At 37.1% G+C, this 16409-nt stretch overlaps 1 long non-coding RNA gene across 1 annotated transcript in view; it reads left to right on the top strand.

Moving 5' to 3' along the window:
- The first annotated feature begins 5622 nt into the window (after positions 1 to 5622).
- The window catches only part of LOC149137273 (uncharacterized), a 14460-nt gene continuing 3673 nt past the window's right edge, over positions 5623 to 16409 (top strand). The window contains exon 1 of the long non-coding RNA XR_016237997.1: positions 5623 to 6184. This is a non-coding gene — a long non-coding RNA (uncharacterized LOC149137273). The remainder of the gene's footprint in view (positions 6185 to 16409) is intronic.

Raw genomic sequence — 16409 nt, 5'->3', positions numbered from 1 at the left:
AATATGGAGTACTGGTGGAATGTCCCAGTGAAAACCTCAATAAAATGATAGTACAACAGTCCTGATATAATGATTTGGGATGAAATGAGAAACTGTGTATAGTTGTGGAAATCAGCTGCCCAGTGGATGTTAACATAAAGCTGAAGATCAGTGAAAAAGAGAATACCTACACTGAACTATTGAGAATTCTGCTGTTACTCTATCCAGATTACAAGTTCAGGTTTATACCGGTAATTATTGGGGCTTTGGGATATGTAACAGACTGCCTAAATGCCAATCTTGAGAAATTAGGCTTCTCAAAACAAGGAAGGAGAAAGCTAATTCAAAGACTACAGATCCAATCCATCACTGGAACTGTAAAAGTTTGTAGAACTTTGCAGAAGTTTATCATTTAAATATTATGAGCATATAAAATAAAACATACAAATCTGCACATATACATACACACCATCCATACATTCATACATACATACATACATACATACATACAAAAATACCCTGTTGTTGATATTGAAATTCCAGTGAAGGGCCTTGGATCTAGGTTAGAAACCGGCTCTTTCTCTATTGGTAAGAGATTTTGAAATAAAACTGAAAAATGACACAGACAGACAGAGATACAGACAGACAGACAGACAGACAGACAGACAGACAGACAGACAAATAGATAGATAGATAGATAGATAGATAGATAGATAGATAGATAGATAGATATGCATCTCCCGGTTTACAGGAACTTATGAAAATCTTACCGTATCGCGTATCATATTTTTCATTGTATACCATCTACATTGACTTTGTACGGATGGATGGATGGATGGATGGATGGATGGACGGATGGACTAATGTTTGTATAGAAAGAGAGAGAAGCACTACTGTTTGTGATATAGTCCATCGAAGTAGTACATCGCAGATATATATTTAGATGTAGATAGCTAGAGAAACGCCTGTTGGATGTTTAATTCATATGTTGTGTTTGGTCATTGTTTGCACTGTAACTAATATACGGGAGAATCGTTATGAACAACAACATCAGAGAATTATACTCGGTGAAATTGCTGAAGTCATCTTGGTTGCCATAATAACCTTCACATGCTTTTTCTAGATCTTCATCGAAAAAAAGTAGTTGATGGCAAGAACGAATTTGGTGACGTGGACCTGTGAATCAAACCAGAGATTTGGGCCTCAAGAGTAGTGTTTAGGGGTCAACAATTTGGTTGATGACAATGAATAGGTAATTGCTTTCCTTGAAAGTCAGGAGATTACAAGGACCGGGAAGGAAGAAAAATATTTCAATATGCAGCATTGTAGAAGAAGGAAAAAAGGACTTCAGTCAAAGGTGAGAAGAGTAAGTCTTGGTGCTTGGAACTGAGTCCTGTAGAAATGATGGACACAGACACAGTAGGATAGTCGGAGTCTGTGAACGAAACAAATGATTAAGGTATAGGGTCTTTGGACGATTAGGTTGGTGAGTGTGGAATGGAAGAAGAGGGAGGAGATTAGTTGGCGCGTGGACTCCAGTTGTATGTAATGGGTTGTGCTGAAATGTAATTTACTGTAGAATGGGGTAATGATAAGTTAGTATATAACTTCAGCTCTGTAGATATCAGACGAAAATAACATCAGAACGCCATCATCTCTTTTAGTTTAATGATGGTGCCGTAAGGACGTTGCAGGAAGTGATTTACGGAAACTTTACCATGAGAACTATCAAGACGTCTCCAGCCCTTTTAAAAAGCAAAGTGCTCCATTGTACGATGCAAAACGCCAGTCGACAAATCTAACGAACTAAAATGCCCTTTTACGGGAATCCAAAGTATGGACTCGACAAAGATCTGCGAAGCAATGATAGTTGCTGAATACGGGTGTAGCAATTTGCTTCTCTTTCAAAACGAGAAACGCATGAATGTTTGTAATATAGTCCATCAAAGATAATACATTGCGGATACATGTTTAGATGCAGATAGCTAGAGAAAGTTGAGAGAAGGTTGTTTAATCCATTTGCAGTGTTCAGTCAACGCGGAAAATTCGTCAGTATTTGTATTCTAAGATACTGAAGAATCATTATGTACGATAACACCAGAAAATTATACTCGGTGGAATTCCAGTAATGTCTCGAAGTTTAGTTTTGTTAGATGTCTTCTCTATCTCTCTATCTCTCTCTCTCTTTCTCTGTCTCTATCTCTCTCTCTCTCTCTCTCTCTCTCTCTCTCTCTCTCTCTCTCTCTCTCTCTCTCTCTCTCGCTATATATATACTCTTTTACTTGTTTCAGTCATTTGACTGCGGCCATGCTGGAGCACCGCCTTTAGTCGAGGAAATCGACCCCAGGACTTATTCTTTGTAAGCCTAGTACTTATTCTGTCGGTCTCTTTTGCCGAACCGCTAAGTTACGAGGACGTAAACACACCACCATCGGTTGTCAAGCGATGTTGGGGGGACAAACATATGCACACACACACACACACACACACACATATATATATATATATATATATATATATATACGACGAGCGTCTTTCAGTTTCCGTCTACCAAATCCACTCACAAGTCTTTGGTCGGCCCGAGGCTATCGTAGAAGACACTTGCCCAGGGTACCACTCAGTGGAACTGAACCCGGTACTATGTGGTTGGTAAGCAAGCTACTTACCACACCGCCGCTCCTGCACCTATGCAGGAGTGGCTATATCGTTGCATTGGCCATGACAGAGAAAGTTACCATGGCGATACCTGCTCAGGGGCATACGCAAAGTTGCAGAAAGTGTATGAGCCTCACACAAGTGTACGACTGGTTCAGACGTTTCCAAGGTGGCCGAAAAATGTTGATATTGACGAAAGATTTGGGAGACTCGCAACCAGCAGAATTGAGCAACACATTGCCGGTGTGTATGAAGCTGTGAGGGGAAGTCGTCGAATCACCATCCATAAGTTATCAGACGGTGTGCAGATTAGTTACGATTGAGTTCAGTCCATTATCACTGAAGATTTGGGTATGAGATGGTGTGGCTGCCAAGTTTGTGCCAAAATTCGGATTTCAGTTACACAAGATCTCCTTGATTGTGTCGAGAACGATGAAAACTTTTTGAAAGCTTTGCATGGGCCTCTGAGTATGTATCGTCAAGCTTTTGGCAAAATTTGATGTAGATTCTCTGCTCAACTTTCGTTGTCATGGCCAATGCGACGATCACACGTTACACACTTTCCTTTCAAGCACTGCTGTAAACAGCGAAAGTGAGGTAGAACGTTAAAATTTAGTGCGCATGCGCAGCAGATATCACGGTCGGTCTGTGCCAAGCGGCTTCATTCCCCATGCTTTAGCGTCTTTATTATGGCAACTGTCCGGATACTTATTGATCAGACCACGTATATATGCATGTGTGTGTGCGCGAGTGTGTGTGCGCGAGTGTGTGTGCGCGTGTGTGTGTGCGCGTGTGTGTGTGCGCGTGTGTGTGTGCGCGTGTGTGTGTGCGCGTGTGTGTGTGCGCGTGTGTGTGCATGTGTACCTGTTTACATACATACACACACACACACACACACACACATATATATATATATATATATATATATATATATAGCTGAGTTCTTTTTTTTTTTCAAGTATGTTGCATTGAAGGCCAACTTTGCATTTTATCACTATATGCTTAGTTTGAGTGGAGGCGCAATGGCCCAGTGGTTAGGGCAGCGGACTCGCGGTCATAGGATCGCGGTTTCGATTCCCAGGCCGGGCGTTGTGAGTGTTTATTGAGCGAAAACACCTAAAGCTCCACAAGGCTCCGGCAGGGGATGGTGGCGAACCCTACTGTACTCTTTCACCACAACTTTCTCTCACTCTTACTTCCTGTTTCTGTTGTGCCTGTAATTCAAAGGTTCAGCCTTGTCACACTGTGTCACGCTGAATATCCCCGAGAACTACGTTAAGGGTACACGTGTCTGTGGAATGCTCAGCCACTTGCACGTTAATTTCACGAGCAGGCCGTTCCGTTGATCGGATCAACTGGAACCCTCGACGTCGTAAGCGACGGAGTCCAAACAACAATGCTTAGTTTGAAACAATAACTTTCCTAATTCCATTAATGTCTCTAGACATTCTCGTTCACATCTTCTGAACGCGGTGGATGTTATTGGCGTTTTATTATTGCAGTACTTTTATAGTAGGCAGCAATCATCATGGGAATGATGTTGAATGAGATAATACCATCAGCTCCGGATTTAAGATATTAAGCTGTTAACTGCAAGTTACTTTCAGCAACCAAAAACATATATGTGTTTGTGTGTGCATGTGTATGAGCGCGTGCGTTAGTACGTGAGTGTGTGTAAGTATGTGAGTTGTTGTGTATAGGTAAGGAACTAATTAATGTCTTCAATTCAGTTTATGTTTTCTATTTGCGAATTACACGTTCCAAGTAAGATTTATTTCTCTTTTGTTTTTGTTTTTTATTCTAACTTAATGGCAGAGATTTCGAGGTATGATGTGTGCTTATACTACAAATGTGTTAGAACAATTATTGTTGATTTATCTTGAAGTAAGTCATAAATAAATTACTTCCGATGTATAAACTTTTCAAACATCTCCCAGTATAGACATCTTGTCGTAGATCTTCAAATGAAACAGTAATGTAGATTTAGTTTGAAATATTCTCCTGTCTTTTGTTTTGCCTACTTTTTCTATTTTACTTCCTTTTGTTGCTGGCATTGTTGTTTTAGTATCTTTCTTCATTCGATCTATTCCGTTTATTTCTTTCCTTATTTGTGTATGTTTGTATGTAAGTTTACGTGTTTATGTGTGTCTGTTCTTTCGTTGTATGACTGAAATGTTTCGTAAACATTGTTCTTTGTCACGTCACAACAGATGGAAACTTGTGAAATTCTCATTAATGTTCTATCACAATTTGATTGGATTTTTGTCACAAAACTTAACGCAGCTGAATAATAATACTATTTTCCTGACGACCAAACAAGGTTCTAGTTTGATATCGCTATCACAATCGATCGCCTTTCTTGGTGCCTTTTTAACTGCACTTTCGAAAATTATTCACTGCCTAGATATCGGGTGTAACAGTGATGGACTGAAAGAGACATCAAGTCGTGTCGTGTCTCTTCCCCTATTGCTACATCATCTCTGAAGACAAACCACTCATCTCACTTCTGTGCTCAAATTATCTGTAGGAATTACAGAAGTAGACATTTTTGCATGTTTAGAGATAGGTTACGGGTGGGTGACGTCATCACCTTCGTTTTGAATTCTTTGTTGTAGTTATCTCACCTTTTCTGTATTGCAGTAGTTTTTCGGAAATGCATGAACATCAAAATTTTGTTTCATTTCTTTTTCTGTATATCAACGGAAACCTCTTACGAATGTACTATTTTTCTGAAAAATTCAAGCGTAATCTTACGAGATATAAAGATAGCGCAATAAATTTCTCACTAAACGGAAAATATGGTGAGAATCATTCCTGTCGTCGAGAAAGTGTTTAAATGCATTTGAGTGTTACATTAATAAGAATCGGATACTAAATCTCGGGTATATAGTAGCTAGATCAGTTGTAAAATACCCACTAAACGATTAGAGAGAAATAGACATTTTATAATATATATTTAAAAGCAGTATTTTTTTTTTAATTACAGAGGTGCAAGTAAAAATACATGCATTACCGGTTGTTTTCTTTACTCTACCACAATTTTTAAAACTTCGTTTACGTGAGTTCTTAGCTATACTCGAAGCTATTATTTTGGAATTTTTCTATAAAATAGATTTCAATTTTTAATGCTATCGTCACTTCAACTGCGTTCAAATTCTCTGTAAGGAAAATAAGCATTAATGTTACAAATCCAGTTTCTCTCATTAATCTAAAGGACGATATAGTAATGTGAGAACATGTATAGCATCGGCTTCACTTTTATTATTTAGAAAAGTGAATGCAAAAGTACAGTGAAATTATCGTGGAATTGAAGTACCAACGTATCGAACAAACTCCCTCTTCTGAGTTAAGGTAGTAGAGGAGAAAAAAGAAAGGTGACAGAGTAACCTGTGTGTTTGAGCGACTGGCTGGAAGACAAAGGGAATATGGATACATAGAGAGAAGGAAAGAGAAGCAAAAAAGAAGAGAAGCTGGCGGGTATGAGTTGGAGAGAGAAAATGAGGCGAGAAGTGAACTGAAGGAAAACAGTGGGATTTCTAAATTAACGAAGGTAAAGAAAAACCTTTCATTTAAACCCGTCAGAGCTATAGTTCCTAGTTTGAATATGGAAAGTTGTTCCTTACACTTCCTTCAGTGTGTTGAAACATGATGAGCAGAGAAAGTGTACAGTGATAAAGGAGTAATTAAATGGGCAGTTGAGACGAAAATGGTGGCAACAGATTGATTTAGCATGTAGTGGTGTGCTTCGAATTTGTTCGCAAAACAGACTGGCAAGGCGACAACCGTTTTGCTGAAAGAAAAGTATACTTCGATATTTGCACTTGACAGAATATATGTTGCTGAAAGACTCGGTGATGGTTGTAGTATTGTTAATGTATGAGCAGGTATGTCCATCATTCTAATAGATGTACCTCTACATGGTTACTCGAAATATCAGACAATTCTCCCACAAATCAGTCCTTACTGTCTTTATAAAGGACTTTTTTTGTTATATATTCCAGAGTAGAGATTATCTGGAAAAACTGAACTTCTTTGATCAAGTCTTCTTGGCCTGCGTTCACCTGAAGCTAAGGAATAGCAGCATACCGATATATGTATTTAAGTGAAGTACGATTGCTGCTAACGTATTTTCTGCAGTATACATATTTATAGATAGTTAGATATATGTATATACATATATATAATACATATGTATATGTATGCGTGTATATACATATATATATATATAAATTATATATATATATATATATGTATATATGTATATATATATATGTATATATATATATATATATGTATATATATATATATATATATATATATATATATATATATATATATATATATATATTATATATATATATATATATATATATATATATATATATATGTATGTATATATATATATATATATATATATATATATATATATATATATATATATATATATAGAGAGAGAGAGAGAGAGAGAGAGATAGGGAGAGTTCACAAAGAAACAACAGACGAAGACAGGTGGTGTAGAAAACAAATAGATGTATTAGTATAACACTCGGGAATTGAAAAAGTCTGTAACGTTTCGAGCCTACGCTCTTCCACAGAAAGGAACACAGAAAGAAACAAGGAAAGAAAAAATGTGTGTAGTGGTCAGCGATCTATGATGGCGAATATATATATATATATAATACGAAAGTGGAAAAAGAACGCAAAACATCCAGACAGTTATGTGATACCAAAAAGGGACAACAAAACATCCAGACAGACGATACAAAGAAAACAAGGACGGGTCATTCGGAGTTTTCTTTCCTCAGTCGAGTTCCAGATTATATTTGCAATTTCGGCTGGTTATAAACGAGATTGCTCCAATGTGACATGTGTGTGTGTGCCTGTCTGTCTGTTTATACACCTGTCTTCGTGTTTTTTTTTTTGTAAATTCCAACTATATATGTATGCATGTCTTACTATGTGTGTGTGTGTGTGTGTGTGTGTGTGTGTGCGCGCGTATGCGTATATGTATGTATGTTCGTATGCGTGCATGCATGTGTGCCTAATTCTTCTCCGAGAACAATGTTTATAATATCTTCAAGTTTTCGGCCTGCTTAGGCTCCATCAGCTGAAAGGTCATTGTTGCTCTGAACACTATTCATTTTAACAAATAATAAATACGTACTCTGCAAAAGTGTTGAGTATCCCTACTGTTTAATGATTGATTTTATTTTAAATTGACATAAAATTAAAAAAACAAATAAATTATACATCTGTACATACATACATACATACATACATACATACATGCATGCATATATATGCATTCAAATATAGACACACATGCACACACGCACACATACATACACACACATAGAGGCATGCAGGGAAGATTTCTTGGTATTGTAAAATAATTTTAAGCAATCATTATGATGTTACGTTCACTCCTATTTTTCCGATACGTTTCGATGTTTGTTATTCGTTTGTATTATTTCTTATTCTTTGTGCTTTTTATTTTTCAATTTGTGTTGCTCCGTGAGATATGATATCAGCTAACCAGTGAACGCTTGTTTCTACACTTAAAGTTATCGTTCGGCCATCGAAGGCAAATAGGAAAAGAAAACAAATACATGCACACATATTATTGACACATATGCTGGCGTACACATGCATATACGAACTCACATACATATAAACACATTAGAAGAAACACATACACAAGAACACACACACAACTATACATACACACACAACTATACATACACACACAACTATACATACACACACAACTATACATACACACACAACTATACATACACACACAAATGTACCAAATAGATGGAGGCAAAAGCCTCGTTCACACCCACATGGGCACATATACGCAAATGTTCATAAATACAAGATATTATTAAAATAACAGTGCAGACACATAAAATATGCACACACGAATACATGCACAAACTCGTTCATTCACACATTTATGTACGAAAAACACGCACGCTCGCACACGCTCGCACACGTACACACACATACACACACACACACACACATCCCCCCACACACACACACACACACATCCCCCCACACACACAAACACATGCATATACTAGCAACACTTTACACATACACCAACACGAACATGAAAATATCAGCAGCTGAAAAATCGCATATACATAGAAAGATATACAACACACATATATTCACACACACACACATATATGCACACGCACGCACATGCACATTCATGTGCGCGCGCACGTACAGTCACATTTAGAGATACATACTCAGAAATTCAAACATACATGAAAATAACGGTAACAGAATGTCACAGACACATACAAAGAGATACAAACTTACTTGCATGTGCATACACAAATACTCACATATACATGACAATATCGAAAGCTAGTCGCTTGTATACACGCACCTCGAACATTCCTATACATGCAAGCGCACTTGCACATACTCAAGCTCACGCATGCAGGAATACACTAAAAGCAATCTATGCATACACACAAACATACACACACACACACACACTCATGAAGATAACAAAAAACAGACACTTCGTCAAACACACACACACACACACACACACACACACACACACACATATATATATATATATATATATACATATATATGTGTGTGTGAATGTGTCTATTTAAGTGCATATATATATATATATATATATATAACCATTATAAATATGTGTATAGAAATATTCTAAACATATATATATGTACGTATATATATATGCGCTTAAACAGACGCATTCACACATATATAAAAATAACACACAAATACTGACAAAAAAAATAATCAATTCCATATTTACATTCATATACACATATTTCTACACATACAAGAATGTGTTTGTGTATATATATATCTATAGACGTTTTCACACCAGTCATGAAATCTGAGTTTAGATAAAGCCATTTAATAAAGAACTCTTGAACAAACAGCAGGATTCATGAACAATTGATAAGAAAAACTGAAACACAGTTCTAATAGCTTGTATTAACTTTACTTCTATTAAACTTAGCCTTATTTTCTCTATTTTTCTTTTTTTCTTTTTTTTTTTCGTTGGATTATTTCGATATTTTATTGGACTATTGTATTTTTCGGTGTTTTCGCTTTTTGTTTGTTTGCTTGCTTGTTTTGTTTTTATTTTTTGGTGGCGGGGGTGAATGCTTTTTCTATGTGTATATTTTTGTGTATATCTGAAAAATGTATGCATATAAATGTAAATGCGTGTATGTGATGTACGTATATATATATATATATATATATATGTAAATGTGTGTGTATGTACGTTGCTGTATGTGAATTTATACGCATGTGCGTGTTCTGTGTCTGTGAACGTGTCTGAATATGTGCGCATATGTACCTCTAAAGCATTTTACGTTGTATATATGTATATAACATACACACACACAAACACATGTGTGTGTGTGTATGTATGCATGTATGTAAGTATATGTATGTATGCATGCATGTATGTATTTATGTACATACATGTGTGTGTATATGTTTTATCTCGTATTTATCGTTAGTTTTTGTTGAAATTGTTATCTTGGTTATCATGTATCGGTTTTCTTTTTTTGCCTTTTTAATTTATTTATTCATATTATTATTTTTTTTGCTTTATTTTTATTATTTCTATATATAGTTTTTTTTTTCTTGTTGTTAATACGTCATGGTATCTCTACAAATATCAATGTGTAGAAACTGATTCGTGCAAACCAAACATTGTTCGAAGTTTGTATGTGCATGTGTTAGAGTGTATCAATTCTACACGCAAGAACATATGTGTCTTGGTGTGTTTCATGTACTTATCCGTGTGTATGCGTGATGAAAAGCGTAAGTAAATCTGCGTGCCTATATTTCGGTATACGTTTGCGAGTCTACGGCAATTACATTTTGTAAATACGTATATGTGTATGTGTGTATGTGTATATATTTATTTATTTATTTTTTATTTATGTGTTTCAGCCAAGTGGCTGCAGTCATGCTGGTGCACCTCCGTGATTTTCACGTTCCTTGCATGGCTCTTCTCCCCCACCTGACATGGTCCAATCAAGAGTTTTGATGGCACATCTGGTGTATAAGAGAATTTGACACAGCTGCCCTAAACTGCGTCTCATTACGAGCCATTGGTTCGTCTGGTATCGTGGAGAGGAAAGCGTCAAGTTTTGTCTTGAAGACCTCCGCATCCATGTCTTGCATGTCTCTCAAATGTTTTGGCAGGGCATTGAAGAGCTGAGGTCCTCTGAAACCGAGGCTGCTGCAGTATCTCGTTCTTATGTGAGATGCAGTGGACGGTACCTTTGGCACCATGCAGTGGCGACCCGTGCGGGCATTCCTGTAGTACTTGATACCAAAGTTTGGCACCAGTCCTTCCAGTATTTTCCATATGTATATTATTACATATCTCTCCCGCCTGCGCTCCAGGGAGTAGAGACCTAGTGCCTTCAGTCGCTCCCTGTAGTTCATCTGTTGGACTGTGGCGATCTTTTTTTGTATAGTGCCGCTGAACTGCCTCGAGTTCTGCTGTCCGCTTAACACTGTGTGGTGACCACAACTGAGAGCAATAGTCTAGGCGGCTCAGAACAAATGTCTTCCATAGAATCAACATGACTTTTTGATCCCTTGTACGGAAAGTCCTCAGTATCCACCCCGCCAGTTGTCTGCACCTTGCTGTCAACTTGATAATGTGCATGTGAAATGATGCATCACTACACATGTTGATGCCCAGATCTCTAACTGTTTGTGGTTCTGGGATTGCAGTACCTCCAGGCCCTGTGTATGCCAGTTGGGAGGTACTTGTGGTCTTGTAGCGCAGTGCTTGAAATTTTTTTGCATTGAACTGCATATTATTTTGCTCTGCCCACTCATATATTGCATTTAGGTCATTCTGCAGGCTTACAATATCATCAGGATTCTTTATTGCCTGAGATATCTTTGTGTCATCAGCATAGCTAGTGACAGTGGCTCTCCGAGTGACCGTGGGCATGTCCAGAAGGGCTACTATGAACAGTAGTGGCCCCAGAACAGTTCCCTGAGGAACACCGCTCAATATTTGTGTTTCCCTAGATAGTTCTCCATTGGCTGCAACTGTCTGACTTCTACCATTCAGGAAGTCATGCAGCCACTCTCCTAATTTACCAGCTATGCCAAGGTTTCGCAGCTTGTGACATATCAAGCCATGATCAACTTTGTCAAAGGCTTTTGCAAAGTCGATATATATCACATCAACATTTGAATGGTCAAGTAGCTGCTTCAGGACCCAGTCATAATGCTGCAAGAGCTGCGTGAGGCAGCTTTTACCTGGACGGAAACCATGCTGGGTCTCATTCAGCAAGTCATTTTCTTCTAGGAACGCAATCAATCTCCTTCTGACAATTCGTTCCATGACTTTGCTAATATGTGAAATCAGAGAGATGGGCCTGTAGTTTCCAGCCTCTGCTCTGCTTCCACCTTTATGGATAGGACATATGGTGCCTTCCTTCAGCTTTTTGGGAAGTTTACCATTTGCAAGGAAACTCTGGAAGAGTATCCGGAGTGGATAAAGAGTGTGTGTGGTTGCAAGATGATACTAGAAAAATCCGTATTTCAAATCTGTATTTTATTTTACCACACATAAGACTTCGATCTGTATTATAAAATTTTGAAGAAAGAATTGTGAAGAGAAAACGTAGTAATATGACATTGTTGTTGTTGTTATTATTATTATTATTATTATTATTATTATTATTATTATTATTATTATTATTATAAAAATGTTTTGTTTTACTAAATACAAGGAAACAGTACAACAAATGAAGCAGCATAATGGGAGTTTAAATATAAATGCGTAAAAGAATGTAAACCAAGTAACAAAGATACCTCTACTGAGAGAAGGAAGGCGTTTGAGGCCAATTCAAAAGCATTCACAGAAATTTCATGAGCTTGACCACCGTGAAAAACTACCTTTTCCCATCTGTTGATTCCAGGCTAAAGCTGAAAAGTTAGAGTAGGTCCTTGCCCTAAAACAGGAAAAAGCTTGAAATTTTGTTAGGAGGTAACTTATCAGTTATATCAATTCCAGTCCTTAAATGATAGTTTTATTTTATTGACCTTAGTACAGTGAAAAGCAATGTTAACTTCGGTATCGTTACAACCAAGAACGGGAAAAGCTGATAGAAAAGCATTTTGTTCGACACTTTAATTATTCTATCAATCACATAGATGCTGATCTGAAGATCGCTTCTAGAGAATCTGGATTGTGGTAGTCTTGAGAATAAATTTTGTGTGTTTATTTTCATACGGGAGATTTTTATTGAATTGTTTGGTAGTCTGTCACGTATCGAAGTAGGATGGAATTGTCTTTCTAAATCATTCCATTTTTCTTACACAATAAACTATTCTCGTCAAGCATGATGACATGATACTTTGGCCTGTGCCCCGAATTAATAAAGACGTACTGAACAAAATGTTATTCTAAACAGAAACAGGATACGGCTTAAATAAATATTTTTGGAGACAATTTCAATAACTGCACAAAATAAAAAATAAAATGGCATTTCATCAGCAAGACCAATAACTCTTTTACTCTTTTACGTGTTTCAGTCATTTGACTGCGGCCATGCTGGAGCACCGCCTTTAGTCGAGCAAATCGACACCAGGTCTTATTCTTTCTAAGCCTAGTACTAATTCTATCAGTGTCTTTTGCTGAACCGCTACGATGCGGGGACGTAAACACACCAGCATCGGTTGTCAAGCGATGGTAGGGGGACAAACACAGACGCACAAACATACACACACACACACACACACACACACACACACACACACACACACACACATATATATATATATATATATATATATATATATATATATATATATATATATATATATATACGATGGGCTTCTTTCAGTTTCCATCTACCAAATCCACTCACAAGGCTTTGATCGGCCCGAGGCTATAGTAGAAGATACTTGCTCAAGGTGCCACGCAGTTGGAATGAATCCGGAACCATGTGGCTGGTAAGCAAGCTACTTTCCACACAGCCACTCCTACGCCTATAACAACAATAATATTCGCACATACATTAGTGGTCATATGCAAGTCTTGCAAATGCAAGAGAAATCCAAATATGGCATTCTTCTGAAAGAACTAAAAGATGGAAACATTATATTCATAAGATGAGTTCCCTTCCGCGAGAATCTATAGCTGAAGCACGAGATAAGAGAAAGTAACGTTACCATGGAATCTTTCTTTTACCTTCTTATGAGCAATTAAGTGTATCTTTTGTAGATACGTCGAGTAAACTGTCCTCCGTTGAAAAGACAGCATATGGAACCATATTCGTAGTTTTCCAAATTGAGGACGATGCAGAGACTTCTTGTAACATGACACACGAGGAAACACGGGTGTCGCTACAAACGACAGCGAGGATGAAGTCGACCCTACGCTAATGGTCATTTCCGTGGGGCATGTCAGAGTGATTCCAGAAACGATGTAACTTTTGGCGACATATGATAGAGGGTGGTCACAGACATGTAGGCCACTACTAACCTTCAAGACTGCAGAACAATCCTAGAATTATGTCCTTTAATGTGTGCAGAAAGAAAATCATTCAGGGCAGAATGATCTTCTTCTGGACATATGGCAATAAAAGTCATGTAAGCACTGGAAAAAAGTGTTAAGTTTGGAAGAAAGATAGTAAGAACACTAGCAACAAATTATGGAGGTTCTGCACTTAAGGGCAGACCGAGCAGAGCTCCAGCAAAAGTCAGAAAAAATATCCAAGAGTTTGTCAAAAAGCTGAGAAAATTTGTTCCCATCCACAAACGGCCGTAACAATGACGAAGAGAGGGAAAGTGAGTGTGAGACATAGAAACAACACCAATGAGAAGCTGCTGAAACTAAAACTCACCTTCTCCGCAGAAGTAACACCCCATCTACTTTCGTGGTTGGAAAGCAAACAGAAGCGTAAGGATGGCAACAGATATTTATGAACCAGTGCGTAAAACACACCTCTGAAAAGCAATTAAAAGATATAAAGGGGAGAAAAATCATTTGAAGAATACACGCTCTATTGTGAGAATGAATTCATTTCCTCTAAATAGCAAACCAGTTCCTGAGAAGAGGAACCCATATCCTACAGGAATGGAATAGTATTAACATTCTTACGTGAATGGAGTGACAGGTGATATATATATATATATATATATATATGTGTGTGTGTGTGTGTGTGTGTGTGTGTGTGTGTGTGTGTGTGTGTGTGTGTGTGTGTGTGTGTGTGTGTATATATATATATATATATATATATATATGAATACGAAGAAAACTTTCAAATCAAAATGATGATACATGGGGCAAATGGACGGAATGATGATAGATGGGGTAAAATTCAAAGAACATAAGGAACAGGAGATAAATATTTTAAAAAATTTAATATTTTTTACGTTTTGTTATATTTCAACTATGCACAGAATGCAGTCCCCCATTCACCCACTCGTACGTAAGAACTGGGCTCTTCAGTTATAACCAATACATGGAAAAATTTATGTGATACAATCGAAGTCATGTGAGATTGATTCCAGAAACGATGTAACTTAATGTAAATGGAAGATTCTCATACATCTGTTGCTTTTATTTCAGCAAAACTAATTTGATTCTGACTTATATTTTACTCATTTTTCAAATGCCTCGCACATTTTAGTTACAACTCTTTAGGTCTCTGCGCTCAAATTCGCCAATGTTAATTTGCTTTCCATCCTACCAGATTCTATAGCAGCATCAATTAAATACTGAGATTGAAATTGCTGTCCCGATACCTGTATTAGAAACAATAATTATCCCCCCCCCACTCACTCAATTTCTGGTAAATCTCAAATATTGTAATCTGTCTGTAATGCAAAGTCATCTGATGCCTCTAAAAAAGAATTTATAATCAAAATTATTATTATTATTATTATTATTATTGTTGTTGTTGTTGCTGCTGTTGTTACTGCCGTTGTTGTTCTTGTTACTATTGTTTAGTATAATCAAATAAATCAGGAGAAATCTACAATTATGGGAATGTTAAACTACGGTAAACGATTGCTGTAAAAGTGATCTGCTCGATTAGTATTGAACTTCGATCCTCTTATCATTTAATATTAGTAATTGGCTGAGAATGAAACGATCTGATAACATGAAACAATAACAGAGTTAATGTCATTAATGATATTTCCCATTACAAACACAAGTGCATACTCTCACACACACACACACTCACACACACATGTTCATACATAATAGTAATAATAATAATAATAATTCTTTCTAATTTTGGTACAATGACTGCAGTTATGAGTGGAGGGGGGGAAGTTGATTACGTCGACCCCAGTACTTGACTGGTAGTTTATTTTATCGACCTCAAAAGGATGAAAGGCAAAGTTGACGCCGGTAGAATTTGAACTCAGAAAGTAAAGAACCTGAGAGAAACACTTGCTAAGCATTTTATCCGGCACGCTAACGATTGTACCAGCTCACCTCCTTATATATACTAATAACAATAATTTCAAATTTTGGCACAAATCCAGCAATTTTGTGGGCTGGAGCAAGTCGATTACAACGAGTCCAGTGCACAACTACTACTTTATCGACACCAGAAGGTTGAAAGGCAAAGTCGACATCAGCGGAATTTGGATCCAGAACGAAAAGTCGAACGAAATGCCTCTAAGCATTTTGTCCGGCGTGCTGGAAAATGCATTTAGCTGAACTCATTGTTTTTGATTTAAAAAAAAATAGTGACACG

Source organism: Octopus bimaculoides, chromosome 2, assembly GCF_046866305.1.
Source record: "Octopus bimaculoides isolate indiv1 chromosome 2, ASM4686630v1, whole genome shotgun sequence".
In the NCBI taxonomy this organism is placed as follows: domain Eukaryota; kingdom Metazoa; phylum Mollusca; class Cephalopoda; order Octopoda; family Octopodidae; genus Octopus; species Octopus bimaculoides.
This window is presented reverse-complemented; position numbering and strand designations above follow the sequence as displayed.